The sequence below is a fragment of the Pleurodeles waltl genome, chromosome 7, assembly GCF_031143425.1.
Source record: "Pleurodeles waltl isolate 20211129_DDA chromosome 7, aPleWal1.hap1.20221129, whole genome shotgun sequence".
Classification (NCBI taxonomy): Eukaryota; Metazoa; Chordata; class Amphibia; order Caudata; family Salamandridae; genus Pleurodeles; species Pleurodeles waltl.
Genome location: NC_090446.1, coordinates 307,158,589 through 307,186,389, shown reverse-complemented (window position 1 = coordinate 307,186,389; position 27,801 = coordinate 307,158,589). Strand labels below are relative to the sequence as shown.

Sequence of the window (27,801 nt, the reverse complement as noted above, 5' to 3'; positions counted from 1 at the left end):
CAAAATCTGGTCACCCTAGCTTGTATGCACTTCCTGAATACAAAGGCTGCTTTTCTCTGCTAGTGATGCCCGAGTCAGCCGGAAGTCCTGACACTAAACTTGCCAAGTTACAGATATTTATGACACGTATCTGAGATTTGTGATTTCGAAAGCACATAATATTTTTTGTAACTACCCCAGATCACTTGTGTTCATCGAACACAAGGAAATCCAGTTGCCACCAACTGACTCGATGACCTCGTGCTCACACAGTGACCTTGGATATCTTCAATACTTTGAGGATGCCTGCAATTTAAAGGCTTCAAGTAGCTCACATTTCCAATCGGGCAAGTGTTGTTACTTTTGAAAAATAACTGTAATTTTATTTACAATCAATAAGTGCAATTACACACCAAAGAGGCAAGGAAATATGTTTAGGAATAGGAGTAAGTATCGCAAGGATTACAGACTCCACGTTGCTGCTCCCTCAATTGATCCTCCGCATAGGGACACACAGCACATCACAAACAGGCTGAGGAAAGATGTGTGGGGCACAGGGGTGTCCACAAGATCCTGGAGCTAAAAGCACGAAATATCACAGGGAGTCAAAGAGAGCACTGCATGCTGGAGGGAATCTGACCTAGTTTGGGAGGGGCCACAAGGCAGACAGGGGCCTCGGGGCCCCAACCTCGGTGGCTCAGAATGTTTGCCACTGGTTTCCTGGGGTCTGTCCTACTATGGCTCTACATCAGGGCCAAGTACATCACTTCCGCATTTGATTCTCAGGTAGTGAAGGCGACCAGTCAACGGCTTCCTAAAGGATGTGTGACAAGAGCTCTTAACCCAACAGTCAACCAACAAAAAAAATATTGTCCAGCCCAGTACTTATCTTTCAATAAGAAGAAAGTAAATTAATAACACAGTAATACCGAAATACTACTTAGCAGAAACTAGCATTTTCAGTCACAAGGTTGTAATCCTCTTGACCCCCCTCAGTGAGGTGCTGCACCCTTTCTAGGCACAGATTACGCACACTTGCAATTCACTCAAAGTACCCAAGTATTTAGAGTTGCACAGTAGTGCTGTTTGCTTCCACCAGATCATCTTCACCAGGTAAAAGTCTAAGTGTGTGTTGCTTTATTACTCTACTTGCCCAATTTCTAATTTTACACACAGTAAGGTACTTTGGTTACCTGCATTACTGTAGCTACAGCTCTGCTGTGTGCGATGGGTACCTTCAATAGGCCCGCTCCTGCGGTGATGGCTCATGTACAACAGAGGCAGCAGCGGTAACCACACCTGGAACATCACCATTGGGTGGTCTCAGAGCTGCAGGCTCACACGGCAGAACTTGTTGTTAGCAGTAGTGTCCTTCTAGGATGGGAGCAGAGTAGACATTTGGAGGGGGAAGGACAACCTATTTGGCAATCATCAGCTGGTGGGTGTTTTTATCAGTAGCAGCATCTGGTTTGATCAAGGCTTCCACAGTGGGGGTGACTAGAAATCTCCATCTTTGGCATTGACAGCATCAGTCTGTTGACCTACGGCGGGATGCATATAGCACAATAATGCCTGACAATTCAAAGTCTTGGTACAGTCCACAGCAGAAACAATGAAGAGGGACCAGGGGGTACTTCACACAACGGTTGCTCCTGTCTTCACTCCCATTTAGTTGTCTGCTTCCTCCAGTTGTTCTTCAAAGTGCAGACTTCAAGTGATGTCCCCTGCCTCTGCAGGCCTGGTTGTCACACAGCCCTCAGCCCTCAGCCCTGGCCGTCATACAGCAGTTGTCCTGGTGCTCTGCTGAGCATTCCCTTCCTTGGTGAAAAAGACCTTGAAACTAAAAAAACGTGGGGTGGTTTGGATCTCACTTTTAAACACATTTTCCAGAAAGGGGATGTGCTAATGTTGAACATTCCAGACGTTTGAGAACTGATTTCAGTTGGTTCTCTTTCAAATATTATTTTCTGGCTGTTCCTCAGAAATAGCTTTTGTGCAAGGCGATTGCTTTTACAGCAGGTAACAATGAAGCTGACTTTAAGCAGGAATAACCAACAGAAAAGCACGATCTAGTGTAAGAACTCTTAATCTGGCTTGCATTTGCCTTCTTGCAGAAGCAATCATGGACAGACAAAAGGGTCGGCCTTGCCTAGAAACTTGAACAGCAGAAAGTGCAGCCATAACCACACAATTAAAAATGTCAGTGCTCACAACTAATCCGCCGCTCTTTGCTAACAAGTTCCTAATTGGTTATCCTAGTAGCCGTGACTCCATCCTCCCTCACTTCAGCTTCTAGGTCTCCACCTTTAAGTGACAGGGATGCCGCCAATACACTTCCAGTGTCTGTGGCAAGTGATAAATGTGTATAGGGGCCTGTGTAGGGAGGGTATGATGTGGAGACAGTAAAAGTAGGTAGTGGGGCAAGGCGAAGGGAGCGATGCATGCTCCCCTGTACTGTAGGAGGATGTCAGGCATGGGACAGGCTGCACTCGTGACCACGGCCCTGTCCCAACGTCCTATGGCTTTTGTGTCCAATTTTCTGGTATGTAGGATTGACCCTGGTATTCTAGCATTCAGTAACACTGGCAAAATCTGGGTCAAGTGGAACGCTATCTGATCCAGAAATAACTTTCATTCTGACTCTTAATGGCGCCTTCTATTTTAAAGACCAAAACTTTAGTGTCACTTCAAAGACACTGGTTGGGGACACACATTTTGCATTCTGTTGGACTCTCTCTTTTCTTTGAGATCTTCTTCCAGAGACGTTTTAAGGCATGTTCAAAGGGAGCAATTTCCCAGGGTCAATATCTTCCAACAGACCCCCTAAGCAATGGATTATTCTCTTTATGTCACCATTATTTCTCTTAGCCTCTTTCCCTCTCTCTTTCTGCATTTACCCCAGTCTCTTTATTCTGCTTGTCTTCCTGGTTGGCGGTGGGATACAGGATGGGGGGGACACTACGTGTACTCAAAAGACGAAGGAGGGCCTCACCTGGATCGCCTCCGGGCACTCTCTGCTCACAGATTTAGATTGGACAAATGCCAGATGGCAGGCGAGCAGGGAGCAGCCACTGACTGGAAAACAGGATTAGACGGTCCTATCAGCGGCACATTCATCAGTCGTGTCCACGACTGTCAACACTCTCATAAAACAGCATATAAAGATAATGCCAAGATTCAGAGGCCTCAGGCTCGAGGTAACCTCCCATCAGGGTCGGGCGTGCAGCTCTGCGCGGGAAAAGGGTTCACGGAAGAATTCCGCCACATGCTGCAGCGGTGCTTACTTACTGTGTCCGGGTCACGGGTGACACCTATCTGTTACTGCAGGTAGGTGAACAGCCCAACCAAGGACCTATAAGCAGAAGGCGAAAGTCACACGCTAACAAAACTACATCAGTTGGCAGCAGTGCTTTAAATGGCCTGTACTGTCTGGTACTGAGGATCGGCACTTTTTTTTTTTGAGAGGGAGGGTACCTGCACTTCTTAAGGAAAACGTAGGGGCATATTTATACTCTGTTTGCACCGAATTAGTGTCATTTTTTTAACTCTAATTCGGTGCAAAACTAACTCCATATTTATACTGTGGTGCTAGACCCCTCTAGCACCAAATTTATGGAGTTAAAGTCCTTTTTTGAAAGTGGAGACCTACTTTGCCTTAATGAGATGCAAGGTAGGCGTTCCCGTGCAAAAAATGTCTCTATGGCCTTAACGCCATATTTAAGGGCATATTTATACTCTGCGGCATATTTATACTCTGTTTGCACCGAATTAGTGTCATTTTTTTTAACTCTAATTCAGTGCAAAACTAACTCCATATTTATACTTTGGTGCTAGACCCATCTAGCACCAAGGCCCTGATTTAAACTTTTTTTGAACCGCATTAACGTCATTTTATGACGCAAAAGTGGCGCAAACTTACAAAATATTGGCCCTTATTTATACTTTTTGCTGCAAAACTGCACTAACTCAGTTTTGCACCAAAAAGTTTAGCACCGGCTTGCACCATTTCTGTGCACTAGCCGGGCACCATATTTATGGAATGGTGCAAGCCGGTGCAAAGGGTAGGCTAGAGTTTTAAAAAATGACTTTAGTCGGTGGGGCTGGCAGTATAGAAGAAGAGGGTTTAGCACCAAAAAATGGCTTTAGGCAGGTTAGAGTAAAAAAAAATGACTCTAACCAGATTAGTGTCATTTTATGGTGCTAAACCTACAATGCCACATGACTCCTGCCTTAGAAAAAGCAGGAGTCATGCCCACCACCCCAGTGGCCAGCACAGAGGACAGGGGTCCCCTGGGCATGGCCATTGCACCCTGTGCCATGTATGGGGGCCCATTTCATAGCCCCCTATGGCACTTTCAAAAATAAAATGGACTTACCTGTACTAACCTGGGATGGGGTCCCCCATCCTCGCATTCCCTCTAGTGTGGGTGGGGGTGCCCCTAGGGTCTAGGGAGGGCACCTCTGGGCTTATTCCATGGTGTTCCACCATGGGAATAGGGCCACAGGTCCACTAACGCCTGCCCTGACCCTGGTCTTAAAAAATGGGGCAAAGCAATCTTTGCCCCATTTTATGACCCCTCCTCCCTCCCTTGCACCATTTTTACATGGGAGTATAAATATGGTGTTAAGGCCATAGAGTCATTTTTTTGCACGGGAACGCCTACCTTGCATCTCATTAAGGCAAGGTAGGTTTCCACTTCCAAAAAATGACTTTAACTCCATAAATTTGGTGCTAGACGGGTCTAGCACCAAAGTATAAATATGGAGTTAGTTTTGCACTGAATTAGAGTAAAAAAAGAATTACGCTAATTCAGTGCAAACAGAGTATAAATATGCCCCTTAGCATCAAAAAATGATGCTAATCTGGTCAGAATCATTTATTTTGACTCAAAACTGCCTAACGTCATTTTTTTTTAAGCTAGCCTACCCTTTGCACCGGCTTGCACCATTCCATAAATATGGTGCCCAGCTGGTGCTAAAAAATGGTGCAAGCCGGTGCAAAACATTTTGGGGCAAAACTGCCTTAGTGCAGTTTTGCACCAAAAAGTATAAATAAGGCCCGTAATCCTTTTAATTGGAGAGTACCAGCACTTCTCAGAAACTTCTATATTTCCATTTCAAACACTGGTTGGCAGCAGTGCTTAATTTGAGGCGGTTGTTTTCCGGTGCGGGGCAACCGGCACTTATTTTTACAGGCCAGCCCTTTTTTTCAGCCTCAAGCATTTACCGAGAGCAAAAGACACACCTGGGAAAGACGGAGAAAGATAAAAACATAAAAACAAAAAGCGTCACACAGGGAGAACACTGCAAGAGTAAACTGAAGGGTGAGGGAGTGTCTGTAAATGTATTCACAAAGACCGAGATGGCTTCAGTATTACGCTGCCTCAGTATTCCGTGTCCCCACATTTAATTGCAGCAGCCGCATGTTTCAGAGGAGAGCTTTTGACACCGGCACCTTTTTAATGACAAATTATGCACTGGTTGTCAGATATACATTTCCTTTCATCCCTAGTGACTGAGACAGTGCAAATCCTAGCTCTGAAACAGATCCTTTGTGGAGACACAGCTTGGTGCCCACGTTAAGAAGTTTTGTAGAATTTAGGCCCATATTTATACTTTTTTAGCGCATCATTTGCGCCAATTTGTGACGCAAATGCGGCGCTAACTTACAAAATTCAATGGTATTGATAGAATAATAGTTAGATGTTTTTCCACATTTGTGTTGCTAAATTGTTTTGCATGAAGCCCAACATGCTGATGCTAATCTGGTGTTAGTTGAGAATTCTGATTTATGACGAAGAGACTAAATGCTTGATGGATTTCTTTGCTACACTACATGTATTTTGTATTTACAATGGTATTTTGTAAGTTTGCGCCGCTTTTGCATCAAAAAATGACGCAAATGCGGCGCTAAAAAAGTATAAATGTGGGCCTTAGTGCGAAGAAAACATGTGTGCATCGACAATTGAAGGCGCAGAACCAGCTAAGTACCGCAGAGACAACTCTACTGACTTGGACAATCCAAGCAAGAGCTTTCTATAAAATCTAGTCCTGCAGAATGTTCTTTGGCCCTCACTATTACAATGCCATGGAGGTGTGCTAAGGCATGCGTCATTAGCATGCACGTCCCTGGTTGAAATTGCAAAGCTAGCCGACATCCTGCATTTGCACTAGAGATCCCCACAGGCCTGCATGTGCCCCACACTCTGACGTCTCATCAGACCGCAAAAGAAAGACCCTGGAGGCGGAAGGGGTATTAACGGGTTTGATATATTCTGGAGGGGGACATATGTAAGGGAAAAGAAGCATCGTGAGAAATAGAGGGAGTAAGGCTGAAGAAAAGAGGGAATTAAATAGTGAGTGAAGATGTACAGAGAGGTTTCACTGGGGAAATTGAGGTGTATTAAGCGAGAAGAGTACGAGTGGAGGGAAAACAACTTGAGACTGGAGGTGTACTCAGTCACGAGAGAAGGACTGCTTCGGAGGGAGGGGAGCTAAGTGAGGAGAATGTCTTGAAGTAAGCAGAGAGACAGGGGCGTAGCTTCGAGCGGAGTAGCCTGGGAGTGGGGAAATTGGGTGTTACACCCCCCCACAATATATATACTTTTTAATAAATAGTTGGGAGCAGGCGTTTTCATTCGGATATGATAAGGTGTCACTTAGAATTTTTACATGCAAACAAAGATTAAATAAAAAACACACGCACACTCTCACCTCCCTGTTGTGGAGTTTTTAAAAATGTTGGTTATTTTACAAAATATTTTGTTACAAGTACCAGTAACAATGCTCACTGCTCTCCCTTTCCACTTTAACCCCCCTTCAAACTCTGCTTCTCATATAATGGATGTCAATAAGATATGCCACCGTGATCGTTGGGAAATCTGCAGCTCCTACCCCCACCAATCTGACTGACCTAGCTACGCCCCTGAAGAAAGAATGTTCACAAAGGCATAGGATCACAGAAGTTAATGGCAGTGCTTTATTTGTAAAATAATAAATGGTGCCCAAAGCGCTGCTCATCTGGCGCTATGTAATATCAGTGTAGAACAGCAAAGGGTCACAGTCCCGAATCCACCTCAGGCCTCTTTAATTCACTGCCAGACACTCCCTGTCCTGTTATGTCACTCATAGGTTTCTGCTTTCTTCCTTTGTGACCGATTTTCTGTATTTCTCATCCTCCATCATTTCATTTTGTTTGTTTTTCCCTCTGTTGGTCTCAAAAAATGTCTGATGTAGAGAATTAAGTGCCATTCAGGAAAAATAAGTGCCAGTGCACCCCACTGGCAACTGTTAGTGTGTCAGACCTTAATAAGTATACTTACAAGGGGTCGCGAATAGGACGATGAACCTTTTGACTCTCAATTAAGAAGTTCTTACCATAGCTCCAGCACGTAATCAATAGACGATACACAATAATCAACAATCATAAGTAATCAATAAGCAATGGAGTCAGTAATTGTCACGCACCATGACCTTTCAGCCATGAATAACCACACCCTTCGTAAAAGTTTAGTAAGTTTATTTCCCTAGCTTAACAATGCTGAGGTCATGTAGATTAATCTCAAAATCAAAAGAAACACATACAAAACAACACTGGTTGTCCAAAGTGGCAGAAGAAACGGAATCTAAACAAGGCTTGAACTACAACACATTCTAAAGATACAATGCAAATTCATGGCAGAGTCAGCTACGTTAACGAGAAGTAATACATGTAGTGAAGCAAAGAAATCCATCAAGCATTTAGGCGGTCATTCCAACCATGGCGGTCCGAGACCGCCAGGGTTGGGGACCGCGGGAGTACCGCCAACAGGCTGGCGGTGCTCCCATGGGCATTCTGCGGTCAGAAACGGAAAACCGGCGATGTACCGCCGGTTTCCCGCTGCCCTGGGGAATCCTCCATGGCGGCCCAGCTTGCTGCGCCGCCATGGGGATTCCGACCCCCACACCGCCATCCTGTTCCTGGCGGTTTCGGCTGCCAGGAACAGGATGGCGGTATGGGGTGTCGTGGGGCCCCTGGGGGCCCCTGCAGTGCCCATGCCAATGGCATGGGCACTGCAGGGGCCCCCTAACAGGGCCCCACAAAGATTTTCAGTGTCTGCCATGCAGACACTGAAAATCGCGACGGGTGCAACTGCACCCGTCGCACCCCTTCCACTCCGCCGGCTCCATTCAGAGCCGGCATCCTCATGGAAGGGTGCTTCCCGCTGGGCTGGCGGGCGGCCTTCTGGCGGTCGCCCGCCAGCCCAGCGGGAAACCCAGAATAACCGCGGCGGTCTTCTGACCGCGCAGCGGTATTCTGGCGGCTCCCGCCGGCCCTGCGGTTACCGCGGCCGGCGGGAGTCAGAATGACCCCCTTAGTCTCTTCGTCATAAATCAGAATTCTCAACTAACACCAGATTAGCATCAGCATGTTGGGCTTCATGCAAAACAATTTAGTAACACAAATTTGGAAAAACATCTAACTATGATTCTATCAAAACAGTGCAGTTGGTACCTAGTAAGAAAAAACAAATATGCATAATAATCACAGTTTGTCACATTATACCTATCCTCGGTATTGGTAAGCAAAACAGAATCAGTCTTCGTCATCAGTCGATCAGCAAGGCATCAGGTCTCGGTCAGGAAAGTATGGCAAAGTCATTTAGTATTAAAAATAAACACGTCTCTAGTAAAGACACATAAGAAGATAAAAACCTTTCGGTCAGGAAAAATAAGGGCAATGGCTGTCTTCTTTTAGAATGAGCGTTGTTATATTAAAGTTACCTAAACTATCTCCTAATTCCCTATTGGTCAGTTAATTATATGTTCACACTTTGTCCAATAATATTACTATATCAAAATTATGAATTCTAATATTTCTGCGTTCTCATACAGTTGATTGGTCCGCCTTTCAATGTTCTCATCATCCGGCTTGTCAGGTAACAATATTGTTGCAGCTTCCACTCTAGTCAGTATCTTCATTGTTCTCGTACTGGGAAAGTTCGTCTCACACACATTACATATAAAATGTTGCGTTACCAAGAACATTATCTCTTAGCAGTCGGTTCTCACTAAAAGCTTCCGTTAAGCACATTTAAACAATACAATGGACATTTCACAGTTTAAACCACTTGGTCAGCATTTTTATTAAACGCTAAGAAATATAGCTTCTGCATGAGGCCTGGCAAAATAGGCCAAGATACTCGCTATTTTAAGGCCTGCAATTAATAAAGCTAAAGCAAACTTCATAACCTTTAATATGACATATCACTGCATTAACATAATACATTTTCAACATTTCATATATATTCATCATTAATTAGTATATTTTGTGAATATTGGTGGCCGTTCTTTGAGGTCACATTTCAAATGCGTGCATTCTTTTTTCTATGTTATTTCATTTTCTACATAAACTTATTATTCAAAATACATAAACACTCATTAATAACTCAAATTAAGACACATGCGCTAGCACAAGCACCAGCTCAAATTAAGCACTAGATAGTTGTTAATTGATCATTTACAAAGGCACTTTCTGCTGCTTCCAAGTGGATATTGTAACTCAAATACCAGTGGACGATTCCCCTAGCTGCTGATGTTGACCTCAGCATTCAGTGCAAAATCAGAGATCTTCAGTGCAATTCTGCCTTTTCCCCTATTGTTCACATAAGTGATATCTCTGTCCCCAACGGCCTATCTCTGTATCACCCATGCCCCAGCTCCCACCATCTCTGCCTATGTGCTATCCACACTTTTAAATCAACATATTGCCCTACTTCTACTGTCATCTCTGAGCTACCCACGCTACCTTCTGCTCCCACACCAGCCGGACTCCGCTTCTCACCCAAGCTGTCCTCTCTACACAAATCTGTGGGTCCAGAACTGTTTTTATGTTTGTCTTTTCACTCTAAGGTCAGTAGATGACTCCAGGTCACAGGGTGGTGGCACTGTATTCCAGGCAAGTTTTACCATTTACGTTCCATTGTTCTCTTCATCTGCATCTTTAAAGGAAAACCAGAGTTAATTTGATCAAATCCTGCAGCTCTCACATTCCCCACCAACAGACAGCAAGGAATGGTCCCTGTATGATGATGACTGCTTGAGTTTGGGATCAGTTATGCTATTCCATTGATAGCCTTTTTAATCCAATGTAATGCGTTGCAAATACATATCACAGAATGCATTAGACATTTTGCTGAAACCCAGGCCTGAAACATAGTCCCCTTGATGATAGAGACCCACCTGATATCCCTTCTGCAGAGTCACTACTGCCTCTCTTCCCCCTCTCTCCTTCCTCAGACACTCTCGCTCAAAGGTGGACAACTTCCCATTATCACTTTGTAGGACACTGTGCTTGTGTGGATACACATTTCATGTGTGCAGAGACATTATGGGCATGCATCAGAAGATAATCTCCAGTATCCACATACTGCTACTGCCACTGGACCAAAGAAAAAGATAGTGAGCACTATAAACAAATATGATGCAGTCCCTAACAAGGTGGGCAAAGCAGTGGATTGGGTGGACAACATACTAGAGGTTATCCGGAGTGTAACTTTTAGCTATGGGACTAAGATACTTGATACTCTCAGCTTTGCTGATGCATCTAAATATGCTGGAAATCAACACTGTATTCTAAAGCTAGACGGGGTCCACAACACCATGACATATACCTGGGAAGGGCAGTCTGTTGGCTTAGCCTGCAGGATCACTGCCACCCCAGTTGTGAGTTAGTAGACTAGTTGGACACTGTGGAACCGGGAGCCATAATTTTTAATCCCAGCTTCCCATTTGATCAAATTGTGTGCTCTTGGGCAAATACTTTTTGAACTTATAGTCTCTTTCTTTAGGTAAATTTGAGAGTAAGATTGTGACTACAGGCAACTAGAATTAAGGTACAAATCTGCAAGCAAATGTGCAATTATAAAAAGAATGGATTGGATATAACCTGGGGGCAGGGGAAGGGCCAGGTCTCATGGTATTAGTTTTCAAAATACAATATGGTGGTAAATATAAAGTATTTCCAGCAAGCAGCAGTAAGTTGCAGTCTCAGGTCTACTACTTTGACAAACATTTTGGTCCTGGGCAAATCATGCTTTGCCTGTGCCTCTGTCCACTGCTTTGACAATATGTGAGCACTCTGAAATAGGGTAGGTTTGAAGGAACATATAAACACCAAAGCCATACTCCCGGGGCAGGTCCTCAGCATGGATTTTATTCACACATTCAGGGCTGCTTAATTACTGGTGGTTGAATTTGCCTGTCTGTAGATGCTCCTACTCCTGAAACTCCATTGTGCAGCCCCAACACCTGTGCTTCATGTCCTTCCTCCTAGCCACAGGCAGGGACCTCCTTTATAGCTCATTAAATGCTGAAATAAGGAAAGTAGCTTGTCCTGTGAGATGCTTGAAAGTGAAGGGGAAGCTAAATTCAGGACAATTTGAGTTCTGCAGTGGTTCTGTGCGGGCAACAGGGCAGTGAGATAAGAGGCATGATTGCAGGACAACCGTGCCAAATGCAGACAGTCGGCCATCCTATTTAGCTCTGCTCCCTCCTGTCAATGGTGCAGCAGCAACGAGTCTCAGGGGTCTGAGACAGTGCTGAATTTGAGCTGGTGGTTTCCAGTGCTCGACACTGGCACTTGTCAACACCAGAACTTATGACAGTCTAACACTTGGTGGTACTGTTTGTCTAATTTCGAGATGGGCACAACAATAGCTATTTCTTGAGTCAATATGCATTAAAAATGATTCAAACCTACCACCAAAGCCCTTCTTATAGCTTTGGGGACCTGGAATAGTCGGAATCGTCACGCTTTTAGAGTCTTATGGTTAGTAGTTGTGTTGTTACTACCAGTGGCAGAGCTGACGGGGCAATCGGTGGTGCAAGTTGCAGTGGCTTCCTGTCGAGGGCCCGGACACCGCTACTGTTACAAATTAAGCACTGGTCTGAGGGAGCCCACTGCACGTTATTTTAATACCCAACCAAAGGCTATGCAGCCCACTTTCCTTGTTTGCATAGATCCCATGTCAGCTTTGCCACGCCTTTGCTCCCCCATTGTTACTCGGCTCTCAGTGACCACACAGAGTTCTCCTCACTTTTCTGCCCCTGCTCGGCAGCTATAGTCAATCCGCAGGCCGCTCAGCCCCCTCCCCCCCAACCCCCAGCGCCGCCCCCTCGTGTCCATCACTTAACTGAGGCCAGTTGCCCACTTCACAGAACACATACTTTATTAAATCCCCTGAACATTATGGACTTAAAATAACCACCGAGCCATTAGTCAAGGACGCTGAGTGTGTCGGGAAAAGATCCCGAGTTACCTCAAAGCGGGAGAGCCAGGGCCTGCTGTCGGACTTCAGGGAGTGTTTGTGTGCACGAGAGACACATGCGAAGAGCGGCGGGACAACAGGGGAGTGAGTGGAAGACGAGGAAAAGAAAGAGGAATGCAGAGCGAGAGAAGGGAAAAGAGGATTAAGGGGTGAGGGAAGTAAGAGAGAGCGCTGCAGGAGAGGGGGCGAAAGGGGGCGCTGAAAAGGAAAAAGAAGTAGAGAAGAGAAGAGAAACAATGAAAAATAAGAAGGTAGCACGAGGAAGACAGAAGGGCACAAGAGGAAGTAGAGAGAGGCCAAGGACTGAATGTGCATGGAGTGTGAACTCCCACTTACCTGCCCAGGCAGCATTAAGACAACCCCATGAGCGGGACCGTGAGTGTATTTATTAAGAAGTTTTATGATGGAGGAGTGAGGGCCATGAGAAGAGCAACTGAAGTATTTATCGAAGGTCGAGTTTCACGCAGCGCTTTAGAAATGGTTGAAAGAGTTAAATAGCCTAATGGAAAATGTTAAACTGTTCCATATCTTGGGCAGAAGGCTTCAGAAGACCAGAGAAGTGAAGGATCTTTTCTTCAAGCTTGGGTTCTGTGAGCTATAATTTTCTTTGCTTCTGACCAAACGGGCGACAGTAACGATAGTTTATAAGAAGGATATTTTGGAGTTTTTAGGTGTAGTGCTTTGTAAGTTAAGCATGCACTTCAACAGGTGAATACGAAATTTCCTAGCTATCGTGAAGGAAAGTTTCAATTCTATTAAGGACACGGAGGCGAGGATTATGCAGATCTTTCTTCACTTTTTATTAAACAGCAAGTTCAGAGTCAAACAAAACATGAACAAAAAACTACAAGTTCCATGAGCCCGCCGCCATGGTAACGAGTATCCAATGAGGTGCACTCCTTCATGTTGGTATAAATATCCCGAAATGCGTCACACTTCCTCGACTTCACTGCGGAAGGAATCCTGGTAGAGTCAATTGGTTGTAGTTTCGAAACCTACAAAAGAGGTATAATTAGATGCTAATCCAATAGAACACAGAAACATACCGAAGGCAATAAAGTCATGAACCTTAACATACATTTAAATATAAAATGTAAATACATCTGAATCAAGTGCTGCCTAATGTAAATTAGAATATGAGCAGAATAACAATAAATAAAGGTATAAACGCAAGTATACTACCTTGCTACGCAGATAGATGTAATCGGGAGGGAACATACCAGCGTAATGTATGTGGGTGGGATAATCCTCGCCTCCGTGTCCTTAATAGAATTGAAACTTTCCTTCACGATAGCTAGGAAATTTCGTATTCTATCACAGGACCGGAGGCGAGGATTATGCAAGTTCAAAGCTTACTCACCACTAGTGCGGCTGCTTCATGAATTGGTTTAAAGTAAAACTTCTTAAAAGTAGAATCTGAAGACCAATCAGCAGCATGCATGATGTCCTCTAATCCGCCCCCCACTTGTATGGCTTTGGAAGCCATAGCTCCCCGAGTAGAATGGGCGCCAAAAACTTGAATATCTATTCCTGCCTCAGAGAGAATCCATCGAATCCATCTGGCAATGGAAGGAGAAGAAACCGCCTTGAACGGTCTCTTTATAGAAATCAACAATTGATTCTCACCTGGAGGTCTACAAGAACTGGTCACTTCCTCATAGACTTTGAGACATCTAAACACAGATAGTTTCGGGGAATCAGGAAAAGCGGGATAGGATACCGACCTGGTATTAGTCTTTGTCCTCCTTGCAATAGTAAACGTGACTCCTTCTGGAGTAAAGACTCGAGCGGAAACATCCAGTGCTCTGATATCTGACACTCGCTTACAGGAAATGAGGCAGAGAAGCATGGCTAATTTGGCCGACAATTCTTTCGTCGACAAATACTGGTTGTCCCGCCAAGAGGATAAAAGATTAAGAACTAAGTCCACATCCCAGAGCTCCGAATATCTGGGTTGTGGAGGTCTGGAGAGTCTAATACCCTTAAGAAGTTTACATATCCAGGGATGCTCCCCGATCGGGAGATTGTTCAGGGGAGGGTGGCCCGCGGAGATGGCCGAACGAAAAGAATTGATCGTGCGATACGCCTAGCCGGATTTTGCTAATTCTGCAAGGAAATTGATGATGTCGGTAATACTGGCCCCCATGGGATCGCAGTGTTTGCCCACACACCAACGAGACCATCTATTCCATGCTGATCTATATCGTTTGCATGTACCAGGGGCCCAGGCCTGTGCGATGAAGTTATTAGCTTCCTGCGAAAGTCGGTTGTCTTGCCAACGATGCCGGAAATCTTCCAAGCTATGAGGGAAAGATGACCTAGAAGGACTAGAGGGTGACAGAAACCCGACGGATCCAGGAGTATTGAGGGAAAATCCGGGAGGCGAAGAGGACATTCGCACGAGAGTTCCAGCAGAGTCGGGAACCACGCCTGTGACCTCCACCAGGGGGTTATTAGAATCACCGTCGCCTCTTGGCGGCGAACTTGAGCAGCAACCCACGGGATAAGAAGAAACGGGGGAAAAGCATAACCCTGAAGGGTCCCCCAATGTTGGAGAAACGCATCTACTGCCGCCGCTCCCGGATCCGGACGCCAGCTGAAGTATAGGGGAAGCTGAGCATTCCAACGAGACGCAAAGAGATCCACTGAGCAGGGACCCCAGCGATCCATGATCGCCTGAAAAACCGAGTGATGTAGTCGCCAATCGCTGGGATCCTGGAGAAACCGAGAATTCCAGTCTGCCCAGATATTCTGGGATCCCGGAAGATACTCTGCTGTGACTGAGATTTGGTGTTGAAGGCAAAAATGCCAAAAATCATTCGCTAGTTCCGCTAGGGCTCTTGATCTTGTCCCCCCTAGACGATTTATGTATTGTACTGCCGATACATTGTCCATCCGTAGAACTACACATGAGACTTTGTCTCTCGTGAGAGATTTGATCGCAAATGATCCCGCCAGGAGCTCCAGGCAGTTGATATGCATGGTTAGTTCCTGCGGGGTACAGCGACCCCCGAACGAGATGTCCCCGCAACGAGCCCCCCATCCCTGGCGACTGGCGTCTGACTCGATCACCAGATCCGGGGCTGCTCCAAAAATGGCCCTGCCATTCCATGCCTCCATGTGGTCCAGCCACCAAAACAACTCCGTCCTTGCCTCCTGAGACAGGGAGATCAGCTCGGAGTACGTCACCCCTCGGCGAAGGTGAAACGCTTTCAAGCGTTGCAGGGCTTTGTAGTGTAGGGGACCAGGAAAAATGGCCTGAATCGAAGAGGAAAGCAGGCCGACCACTCTGGCTAACTGACGTAGTGAAATCTGGTCTCGTCGAAGGACTTTTCTCAGTTCCTTCTTTATCTTGGAAATCTTCGTCGTCGGGAGACTGAGAGACGCCGATCGGGAATCCACTAGAAACCCTAGGAAGATTAAAGATTGTGCTTTTATCCAAAGCTGAAAAAGTAGCCACAAATTTTCCTAACTCTTTCACAAAAGGGACGCCAAATAAATTGCCTTGGGCAACAGCCCCTGCCTCTGAGTTAGACAGTTCCCCTAACTTGGGGTCGATTTTGATCAATAAAGACCTGCGTCTTTCTGCAGAGATGGCACAGTTCGCGTTGCCCCGGAGACAAACAGCTCTCTGAGCCCATCCTGCTATGATGTCTGTCTGAAGGAGAGTGTTTGCTTGCTTGGCACGCTCCGCTAATTGAATAATCTGTGTGAGGGGACCTAACACATCAAGAAGTTTATCTTGGCATGCCCTCCAGGAGCGATCAATCCCTTTTTTTTTGGGATCCTTGGTATACTTGGCAAAAAACGTACACATTTTAGGGTCAATGTCAGGCGTAAAAGCGACCTTATCCGATAAAGACGGGCGTGGGCACTCCGCCCGTAGACGAGCTCGCACCTCTTTGTCCAGAGGTTGCCTAATTTTGCTGGCGACATATTCAGCTACCTTGTGGTCTGGACGTCACTCCGAGGAACGCGGATGGTAGATACCCTCCGGTTCAAACATATCGGAGTCAGAATCGCCGTGATCCGAAGGATCTGGTAGGGTAGCACCAGGACGCCAAGGGCGACCTGAGTCGTCATCCAAAGATGATGAGTCCTCATCTGAACCTCCCATGAAGCCTTTAGGGGATCCCAAATCAGGGTTCCATAGGTGGTGAAGCATGTCACCCATTACCCCGGGCAAACGGCCCTCCCGGGAGGGTAAGCGCTTATGCGCGCGCGCACTCTGGGGGTTGGATAAAAACTCACCATCCTCCAGGTGCCCCGCGTCGCGCTTGCGCATTTTCCTGGGAGCCGAAAGGGTAGAGGAATCACCCTCCGCTCCCGTCACACCAAACATGCCCGTACCCCTGGACACCTGTTCAGTAAGTTTAGCTACAGTATCCCTAAGAGGGGCTAAAGCGTGAGAAATAACCTGTGAAAATAAAGCGTCCACCCCAGGGGGAAGGGTACGGTGAGAGGGACCCTCACCTGGGGACATGTTGGTAAAAGGTTCATTCACTTGAGAGGATTGCATAATGAGGACTGGACAGAGTATACACCCAACAAAAATATATATAATATATAGGGTAAATCCCTACCCTCTCTGTCACTCAAGTAAAGTCAAGAAATAATGCCTTCCCAATGGGGTAATCCTTACCCAAACGGGTGTCACAGGTAGGGAAAAAACTGCACCAGAGGCACGAAAACGTGCTACTGAGGTAAAAACCCTCAATTCTTAAAGAAAATAACAAACGCGAGGTGCGAGCGCCGAGAGCTGAGAGTAACACGCTCTCTGACGCTGAAAAACGCAGCGCGCGCGCCCTCTGGTGGGTCCGACGCGTATTTAAACACGCCGAGGGCGAAACAGAAAAATGAAACGCTCGAGCGGAAACGTCTGTTCCGGACCGCTCGTAGCAACGAACGTTGCTATAACAATTAAATACACGGAAAACACAATTGAAGCAGTAACGCGAGCCAACAAACAAACTTCTAACCGGAGGCAGAAAAAGGCACTTATCTGACTCGCAGCAGTGAAGAAAGAGGAAGTGTGACGCATTTCGGGATATTTATACCAACATGAAGGAGTGCACCTCATTGGATACTCGTTACCATGGCGGCGGGCTCATGGAACTTGTAGTTTTTTGTTCATGTTTTGTTTGACTTTGAACTTGCTGTTTAATAAAAAGTGAAGAAAGATCTGCATAATCCTCGCCTCCGGTCCTGTGATAGAATTGCACCTCAACCAGGATTCATTTTAAAGAGGAAAAGGAGTTTGGGATGTTGTCCTATTTACTGGAGTTGACACTAACGCTCCTGCAGCAAGGACATCCTTTAAAGGTGTCAGGCTTTTTTGTAGTCTTGTGAAAAAAAGTCATTGCTATAGACAACGTGTGCAAGTACAAGTGATCTTAGGGCCATATGTACGAACACATTTCCCCATAGACACAGAATGGGTAGAACCCTTTGCTACATCTGGCCCCAAGTTCCTTTTTTGGACCAGTTTCCAGTTCTAAAGTAGTTCGAGTTGAAAAAATGCCTACTTTGCCAGATTTTTAATGTGGGCTTCAAGACTTAGAGCCTGATTTAGGGCCATATTTATACTCCGTTTGCGCCGAAATTGCGTCGTTTTTTTTGACGCAATTTCGACGCAAAACTAACGCCAACTAACGCCATATTTATACTATGGCGTTAGAGGCGAATAGCGCCAAAGTTCCCGGAATGTGCGTCATTTTTTAGCGTGAACCCCTTCCTTGCGTTAATGATATGCAAGGGAGGCGTTCCCGTCTAAAAAATGACTCCCAGGCCTTTACGTGGTATTTATACTCCCGGGCAAAAGAGACGCCCGGGAGTTGGCGTGGCTAAAAACGGCGCATTTGCGCCACTTTTTAACGCCTGCTCAGGGCAGGCGTTAAGGGGCCTGTGGGCTCAAAATGAGCCCACAGGTGCCCTCCCATGCCCCCAGGGACCCCCCCTGCCACCCTTGCCCACCCCAGGAGGACCCCCAAGGATGGAGGGACCCACCCCAGGGACATTCAGGTAAGTTCAGGTAAGTATAATTTTTTATTTTTTATATTTTATTTTGGTGGCATAGGGGGGCCTTATTTGTGCCCCCCTACATGCCACTATGCCCAATGACCATGCCCAGGGGACAGAAGTCCCCTGGGCATGGCCATTGGGCAAGGGGGCATGACTCCTATCTTTCCAATGATAGGAGTCATGTTGATGGGGGATGGGCGTCGTTAAAAAATGGCGCAAGTCGGGTTAAGACGATTTTTTCGACGTAACCTGACTTGCCCCATTTTAAGACGCCCATGCGCCATTTTCCCCCTACGCCGGCGCTGTCTGGTCTACGTGGTTTCTTCCCACGCAAACCAGGCAGCGCCGGTCTGATTGCGCCGTCTAACGCCATTCCATAAATACGGCACCCGCATGGCGCTTCAGAATGGCGTTAGACGGCGCAAAACTTTTTGACGCTAAACTGCGTTAGCGCAGTTTAGCGTCAAAAAGTATAAATATGGGCCTTAGAGTTTAGCATATGGGATACCCCATCACAAATGTGACAATTATCCTGTCTGGCGTATTACACGCACACTATGTGCAATGACACTTGTAATATGATGAAAGTGATATATGTCTTGTTTGTGATGGAGTATCCCATCTGCCATACTCCAAACTGGCCCCAAAGGTTCTGTCTTTCGTGTAGCTTTGGTACTTGGCTAATTGTACAGTTTGAGGCTGTAAACCGTCTAAGTGGATTGGTTTGTGCAGCTCTGATTCAGGTAGACGTTGAGAGAGAAGCAGAAATTTGGTTTTAAGCTTATTACGTTTCGAGTGTCTGCTCTTCAGCTATTCTTATATTTTGGTCCAGTATGAAGAGACGGTTGAAAAGTTGGAGTTATAAATAACATTTATGCATAACTGGATATGAACCTCCAATGACCTTACGGTGTATCCCATGTTATATTTTTGAGGTCCAATTTATTCATCGTAGTAAGCGTATCAATCCTTTTGGGTTGTAACTATGGTTACAGGAACAGCTTTGGAGAGACATTCACCAGTTTTATATATTGAAACCTACATAAAAGATAGCTTTCTAACCATCTTTATTTATTCATCGATTAGTTAACCAACTTCACTAATTCTGAGCCTTTCTTTGAGGGTACATAAGAAGATTTCATGGTCCACTATGTAAGAGGCCACAGAGAAGTCTAATAGATTAAAACTATATCTTAAATTATCACCAAAAATCTTAAGATTGTCATCTACCACACTCATAATAGATGTTTCAGTGCTATGGCCTGAGTGGAATTCTAACTGAAAGTCACTGTTAGGTTGTTCACATCCAAAAATACTTATATGAGGGAGGCAACACAGTATTACAGTATTTTTATAACAGTTGGTAGTTTTATTTGTGCCAATTTCTTTGACAACGTTTGGATTCACTGCTGTTGTTTGAACAAAAGATTTGACATATCCAATTTTGATCAGTCATGAACAGTACCGGCTACATTAACAATTTCTAGTCTATTTGGTTGTTGTGGACGAGTAATAGTTTCATCAACAACCAGAACAATTAGACTGACTCGTGGGCAGAGGGATTTGTGATGTTCGTAATTTTCTTGTGAATTCTTTGATATTAGTTTGAAATGGGTGTGTAAGGTGCTTTCTTGTTCCTAGTGATGTTGTAGATTTTCATAGTGGGGCCGCAAAATAAAACTCTCTCTGAGTTTATTTGATGTGGAATCATTTGACAAGTTTACCACAATTGTCTGTTCTGATTTATTATTTGGTCACTTAAGTGCACAACTCTTTTAACAACTGAAATACATTTATAGAACTGTTTTTCCCAGCATTTAATTGCTTACTAAGGTAGACTACTTTGCCTATTAAAACATTTTTTCTTAAAAGGCATTCTGTGTACTTTTGATAAATGTTAAAGGCAAAAATGTGTTTTCCTCAAATCCCCTTCTTTCATAATTTCGATTAGAAGAGCTCCAAGTTGCAGATCTTTTCCTTTTAGTTGTGAAGCATGAACCTTGTCTAGGGAGTTTGTCTTAGTATTATTACATTGTGAAATAAGTAGTGAGGCAGGGCGACCAGGCTTCACTGCTTTTGCTGGAGGTGAGTCTACCTTTAGTTTTCATCAGCTCGAATAGACCAAGGCTATTTAGGTTCTGTAAGTCCCTTGTCCAAGTTAATTTTATCATTGGATAATAGGTTTCACATGTGTATATAAAAGAGTGAAAGAGATCAACAAGTGACTGGACCAATCAAATGTCAGTAATCATCAACAATCAGACCCAACAATCTCTGTGCAGGACCGAAATGCCACTTTTTTTGGGCCTGGGTCTCACTGAATAACCCATGAAAAATTTAAATCACCTTAAAGATATTGTTTTTTTTGTTATAAATAGACATCTGAATTAGCTTTGTCCTGTGTGTAAAACATTTGTCAACAAATTTTACTTCATCACCAGGTGGGTGATATGTTATGTGGGGCTTAAGCACCTTTGAGCACATAAGTCCACTTGTAAATTTTGGAAACAATTAATCACATGGGTGCTATTTCGGTTCATTCCAGGAATGTATGAAAATTTGAATTCCAGTCTTCTAATATTATACCTTATGGAAAGAGGTCATTGTGTGTTTGAGAGTTGTAAGGTCATGAGGTTTCCCTTAGAACAATAAGTTATTCTTTCTATTTGAATTTAGTGTATTGCTTCAATACTATGTGCAACTATAGATCTGCAGTTATGGAAACCATAGTTTAGTTTTCTATCAGAATGTCTTTTGTATAAACTTTTTAGGACATTCTAATATGGAAAGCATTGTCATTTTTAGTTCACCTAAAGGGTTTGTAAGAACTGTTTTGCTTTCCTGTAGTAACTCTGGGGCTGGAAGAGACAGCAATGGGTTTGCCTGACAGATTAGTCCTGACAGTGGCCTATTGAACATGAAGTACTGGCAGGTCACTTTGAGTTTTAGCCATAAGCATGAGAGTTGTGACTGACATAATTCCTTAGGAGTCTTGAAAGAGGTTGCTAATTACAAAATTCTGAGTTAATTTTGTTGGAAAGTCAGTGTGGTACCATTTTGAAATTTTAGTCAAGTTGTCAGTCGGGCTTTTGGAATTGATGTTGCCTTGCTTGCAGGCATTTCTTTCAGAGTTCCCATGATTTGCCTCTGGTCTTCAGATAATAATGAAAGGATTCACTTGTTCGAATATGACGCTGTTCAGTCGCACTTATTGATTTCATCACATTTCTGCATGGTGGGAGTAGTCACAAGGAATTACTTTCTTCTGGTAAACACTTTGGCGTAGCATCAAATATACATCACAGGAAGAGGCCAGTCATGTTTATAAAGTAGAGGATGTGTCATCTGGAATTGGTGTCTGATTATGATAAGCATTGGTGCTGAACCATTTCTTGGAAATACTTCCATTAAAATCCATGGGCTTCGCCCGGTCATTTGGAGTAGAATTATGGGTCTGGGCTGTGACATTACATCAATGAAAAGGTAGCTTGGTAATCACATAAGGTTACCAAATAGTATGCGTTCCTGAAGGAGTAGTAATTAGAGTAGGGCTTTACCCAGAGAAACGTCTTCCTGGATAGATAAGTCACTTGCTATTTATTGGTGGCCCTTCTTTAGAATGGTTCCCAAACTTGTTTTAAGAGAGTATATGTGATTTTGAATCAAGAGAAGTTTCTGATCCTTAGCCATGCTGTTGCCATTAATGCTTATGGATAGATATCTCAGGTCAATCACTGGTTTTAATTCAGAAAGTAAAACAATTACGTATGGAATGTTTGATTTATTTGCATTGAGGGAAACTGATCGTACTGTATTGTATTATTCAGAGAAAAATTAACGTACTGCATAGAAGAGCAAGCCTTTGTAAGTTACCCTTTTGTAGAGCTAAAGATATGTTTACAATAGTATTTGAGGGTTCTTACATAAAAAGTTGTGTTTGTACTTTTCTTTATTACACATTTAACTAGGTGTGGTGGGGAGATTATTTCTTGCACAAAGGTATTTACGCTGCCTAAATTATTTGGAGTAACAGAGGATGGTTTGTGCGATTTGGTATGTGGTACACTGCATAAAAGTTTGGTCACGATGCTCTAAAAGTAAGCAGCGCATCAACTCCCACCGCATCCTCCAGTGCCGAGAGCTGATACAGTTTGTAGTATGCGCTATGCAGGGGAGCCAACACAGGCTGGAAACGTTTACTGAAGGACATGTCAGGAATGAACAGGGTGAGGACACCCCTGCAGCGGGAACTAAGAGGCCAGGAAGGGGGTATAATTAGGACGCTTACCTCACCCTGCTAATTTAAGAGGCCGAGAGGAAATTGAACGCAATTATATATGACAGAAAGCCAAGTTCTGGGCTGTCCGGGGAGCCTGCTGCTGCACAAAGCATGACTGCTTCTATTCCAAATGAAGTGGGTCTTCTTATGGCCGAACTCACAACGAGGGGAGGCAGCTGGGGGATCGAGGCCGCGCTGTGGTCTAACAGTCATCGTGGCAGAAGACGTCTTAGGCCTTTCACCGAAATTGCGTGATCCTGGACAGATTCACAAAACGTTCTTTAATAAACAAAACAGTACTATTGAGTTCTACATAAAGCACCGAGAAAGCCAGTTTTAGGAGTTCTACTGGGTTAATGAAGCTGGAGAAAAAACGTTCACAAACGACAAGTGTTGGCATCATCAGCTCTCACCTTGGGAACCTAATGGAGCTGCCAGTGCTTTTTGGCGCTATTGTACGCAGAATTGACAAGCTGCTGCAAAGCATGGTCATAACTTTTGAAAAAGGCAGTAAAAAATTCTTAATGGTGCTAACGGTAAAGACATGTTACTCCTGGGAGGACAAACACAAGATGAACAAATTGGCACAAGGAACCCATCGAATAAGAAGCAAATGAGATGCACTTAAGCCAGCCAATGGTAAGCAAGGGATGGGCTTTCTCACTGTGTACATTCTTGGTAAGCCCACAATTGTTTTTTTGCAAGGAGACAGCTTATGCTTTCTGGTAGGCTTGACCTAAAAAAGGTATAAGATTTCAGCAGCAGTGCAGGTAAGGCAAGGGGTTGTAAAGGGAGAGGAGATATAAGGGGCCGTGAGGATAAAGCTAGTTTTTGTAGCATACACTATGTGGTAATGTATCCCACTTATTCCAGTCCACGTAAACGTGCACAGCTATCTTTCACTCTGCCTAACTTCACGCATAAGCGTAGCCTTGTATTATCAGGGACAAGATAGGAACATCCTCTCCATACACGTGTTAAAATAGCCACAGAAATGGCACTGCATTCCCTCACCTCTCCATCAATACACTTGAAGCTTAGAAGTTTAACTGCCTTACTTCTCACTCCTTCCACTTCACCACATGTCAAAGGCCAAGCATCTCAAACAGCCAAAGAGAAGAACTCTGCTCATCGTGGAGGACATCAAAGCACTTCCCACATAGATCACGCTAGACGCCCAGACTCCTCCATCCAAGCACGCTCATGAAGCAAGGATCACTAAGGGAACTTCGCTGAATAATATAAATGCAAAATTCACACCATTTTTGCGAGAATACGCTGGTATAATGGAAATATCGCCCAGGCTTAATGAAGAGGACACGCATGATTCTGCATCAAGCTGAACTTACACTGCATCCTACTAACTTTGCAAAACCTGACCTCTGTAAAGTCTATATTGGATGGGTCCTGAAGTGCACTGGAGGTTCTACCTCTGTTGCGGTTCTATTCACCCATTTTTAACCGCCCATTTGTCCTGGTGATCCTCAGCAGTTGCTGGATTCATCTTATCTGCCCAGGCACCTGCTGCTGGTGGACAGCTAAACTTTGCTATGTGTTATGTAAACTGCAAGCTCTTAGAAGACAGATCCCGGGGGATTGGCGCGTAAATAGAAGCTTAAAAGAACTTCCACATTTCTAAGAAATATTTCTAGCAATGTTTTGATAATACTTTTAATTTTTTGTAACTTTTTCTGTTCGATTCTTCCTCCTATTTGTGTTGTGATGAATGGGTGGGACTGGTAATCCACACTCTTCTTCCCCTACTTGGAAATAAAACAATGCATGGAAGAATGAAAACATGAGTTGGGCCTTTCAAGGTTCAAGCCCCCAACTCGAGCCTTTTCTTTAGGTTTCCACAGCAGGTGCATTAAACCGCTCAGCTATGTGCCAGCCTTGCAAAATGTTTGCACTACAAATAATACAGGGGTTTTATTTTGCTTATGAGAATAACAGCATCTTGTTTTTTTAATATAGTTTTAAGCAGTGTAGATAACAGATGCCACTATTACCCAAATTGCGGTACTCAGTGTAAGCACCTGAGAAGGAAGGGAGGCTGAGATGGGGTTGGTGGCAGAGGATCTCTTGACTTCCACAACAAAGCACTCTCCTTGCATCTCAATAAGCCATCCTAATGGTATCTATTTATAAATGCCCGGCTTACAGGTCTGCAATGCTATTACTCATGACCTTGTTGAGTCTTCTCAGCTGCTTCTTCCACCACCATATCAGCAGCATCCTCAGTAATTTGGTACAGTCAGTAAACAAGGGGAGTTTGGCCTAGCAGATAAAAAGGATACAGACATGACAGAAAGGGCTGCGCAGCATCCATCTCATGGGATTTATCACAAAGGGCTTCTATTATCGCCATTTCAGTGCAGAAATGTAATTTTATAAATAGGCCCAACTGAGGATATATTCATGGAACAAATCCTGGTGATGTTAAAGTGCTGACTGACTGTGTGACGTGTTGCGGGCTTTGAAGCGGGTAATGCAACCAGTCAGATAGCTCAGTGGGTTAAGAGATCTGCTGTAATATTTAGGGTTGAAAACCCCGAAGACTGGTTCAGTTCTTTGCAGGGCTAACTCTGCTTTTCTCCATTCTGCTGTTAGTGCCTTGCCCCACATTACAGAAGCGGCCAACCCTGCTCAGATCAGCTAAAGAACCTGTTGTGGTACAGATTTTTTGGATGTTCCATTGCAATGTCCTCATGGGTCCTTCAGTGTGTTGCATCAGTTTTTCTGATCAAATGCATCCAAGGTGTTAATCCTGGCCACCATGAATATTTGTCTTCTATTCCGGGCTGCCTCCAGTTTACGTATGGATCAAGAGATCTCAGGGTCCCAAAAAGATCCTTGCAATTCAATGAAGATCTTTATGCTGGTCGAGGTTCTGTTCTAATCTTTTTTCATGGAATTTGCCAGAACCTTCATTTGGCCGGAAAGGAGGGACCAGAAAGGCAGTGCAATTAGGATCATGGCCTCATCTTGGGAAATTAGGAGGGAGGATGGAAATGCAACCCAGTTACACCTGACAGAAAACAAACTTTCTATGCCACATGGACATTATGCTTCTCCCCTAGCCACACTTTGACTGCTTCCATTCCAAAATCTGCCTCTGATCTCGTAAGTGAGTCAATGGTACTTGTGATCAGGATGTGCCTGTGGTCGTATGGTTATGTTGCTTACTTTGGATCAAGCATATTCAATATTCAGCTTCTATGCTTAACCAAAACTGTGTGATTCTACGCCGTTTACCTTATCCATTACCAGTGAGCTGAACACCTAAACCCTATATTACTAAAGTGAGGCCTTTGTATTTAGTGTAGAGGTGTGTTGTGGGCTATACATGTAGCTTTGCTTCCACACGTGTTGACTGAGATCTGAGTCTTGAGCAGAAGCAGCTATTGAAGGGTATGTGGCTATTGGCAGTAGATGTCCCTGTTTTTGATTTGAGTTAAATACTGTAGTCGCACCTCCAGTAGCGGGGTAATACAATATGATTTGGGGGTATGTCCCTCCCTCAGAATGTGATGAGGGTCCCAAGTATCTCAGAAGTATTCATTGGTCTTGGGCTGAATGAGTTCCTTAAAGTGTTGGGGGCCCACCTGCAGGGGCCTGTGTTACACCCATGACCTGCAGGACTATTTTTCAGTGACAGCAGAATTTCCCGCTTGTGGCATAGCTTGTTTGGCCCCATGACTCAAACTGCACCTGTTTTATTAAGCACAACAGGATCAAAGCTGGTGTGGGGTCACTTGTGTTCCTGTTCAAAGGGTGTGGGCTCAGGCAGGCGGATCAAACAGTTGCTCTTGGAGCAGAACAATCCCTGATTGGCTAACATTTGATCCCTGTCTGTAGTGTCACACTGAGCAGAAAAGAACATTGGAATGGAATGCAGTCCGGAGTAACTACCAGTGGTTAAGTTTAACTAATTCTGATGAAAAAACACTTTTTGCCTAATTTAGATTTCGGCGGACGGGTTACTCTATCACAATGGTGACGGATATCCCGTCTGCAGAAGTATAAATCCCATAGGAAATAACAGGATTTATATTTGAGTGGATGGGATATCCGTCACTGTAGTGAGGGAGTAACCAATCTGCCAAAATCGTATTCAGGCCCTAAGTGTTACTTCTATACCGATTTGATACATTACGTTTTAGTTCCATATGCCTTCCCCTTTTCATGCATTTTCTTCTGTTGTGGTGTTTTGTGATAGAGAATTTATAAAGCTTTTATAGTTTGTACATCACAGTGCTTTGCTCATAAATGTATTTAATGTCATCGATAGATGGTGCCATGAACCCAATGTAGCCTGTATTATTCATAGAGTATGCTATGTTTAGAAGGCTTCATGGCACAACTATCCACTAATGTTGAGCAGCATCACTGCCATTAGTGACAGCCTTAGTAACGATTGCTAATGCCTTTTATTCTCGGGGTTGGGATTATGTCTGGTTAGAGGGTAAATAAATAGGGATGTGTAACAATTTTAGAAATAGGCGTAAACTCACTAGTCAGTTAAAGCAAATTACTCTTCTTAGATTAAAGTAGGTATCCACCTTCCTTTTTGCATAGTTTTTAAACCATTCTAGGCAAAACGTTGCAAATAGTGTGTTTTCTACTGAGTAAATAATTATATTAATGACAATCTGTCCAATCAAGTAAAATATTTCTTACATCTTTGTGACTCAAGGTTTTGTGCCCAAAACATTAAAATTAATATTTTAACAATAAGCTTTTTCAAAAAAGTGCAATATAGTTTTGAACGCTCCGAGTTCTATTCTCACCACAAAGTGTAACAAATTAAAAAGTGAGATTATGGGCCTCATTACGAGGCTGGCAGTCTTAAAACCGTCAGGACCGCCGCTGCTGTGGTGGTCCAACAACTACATAAAGATCTTGGCAGTCAGACCGCAAGGGTACCACCATCACCGTCGGGATGCATGATCCCGACGGCCTGTCGATGGCAGAGATCGTAATCAGCCAGGGCAGCGCTCCATGCAGCGCCAACCCTGCTGATTACGACCTGGTTCTCCAGCAGCCTTTTCATGGAAGTTTTACTGCCATGAAAAGGCTGACGGAGAACAGGTGCAGGGGATGACCGGGGGGGGTCCTTTACTGCCCATGCACTTGGCATGGGCAGAGCAGAGGTCCCCATGCCCAGCACCATCGCTATGTTCACAATCTGCTGTGCAGACAGTGAGCATTGTG

The 27,801-nt window shown here is 44.4% G+C and overlaps 1 protein-coding gene across 1 annotated transcript in view; it reads left to right on the top strand.

The window, feature by feature from the left end:
* Positions 1 to 27,801, top strand: part of TGM2 (transglutaminase 2) — a 157,285-nt gene that overhangs the window by 17,848 nt on the left and 111,636 nt on the right. The gene's annotated exons all lie outside the window — the stretch shown is intronic.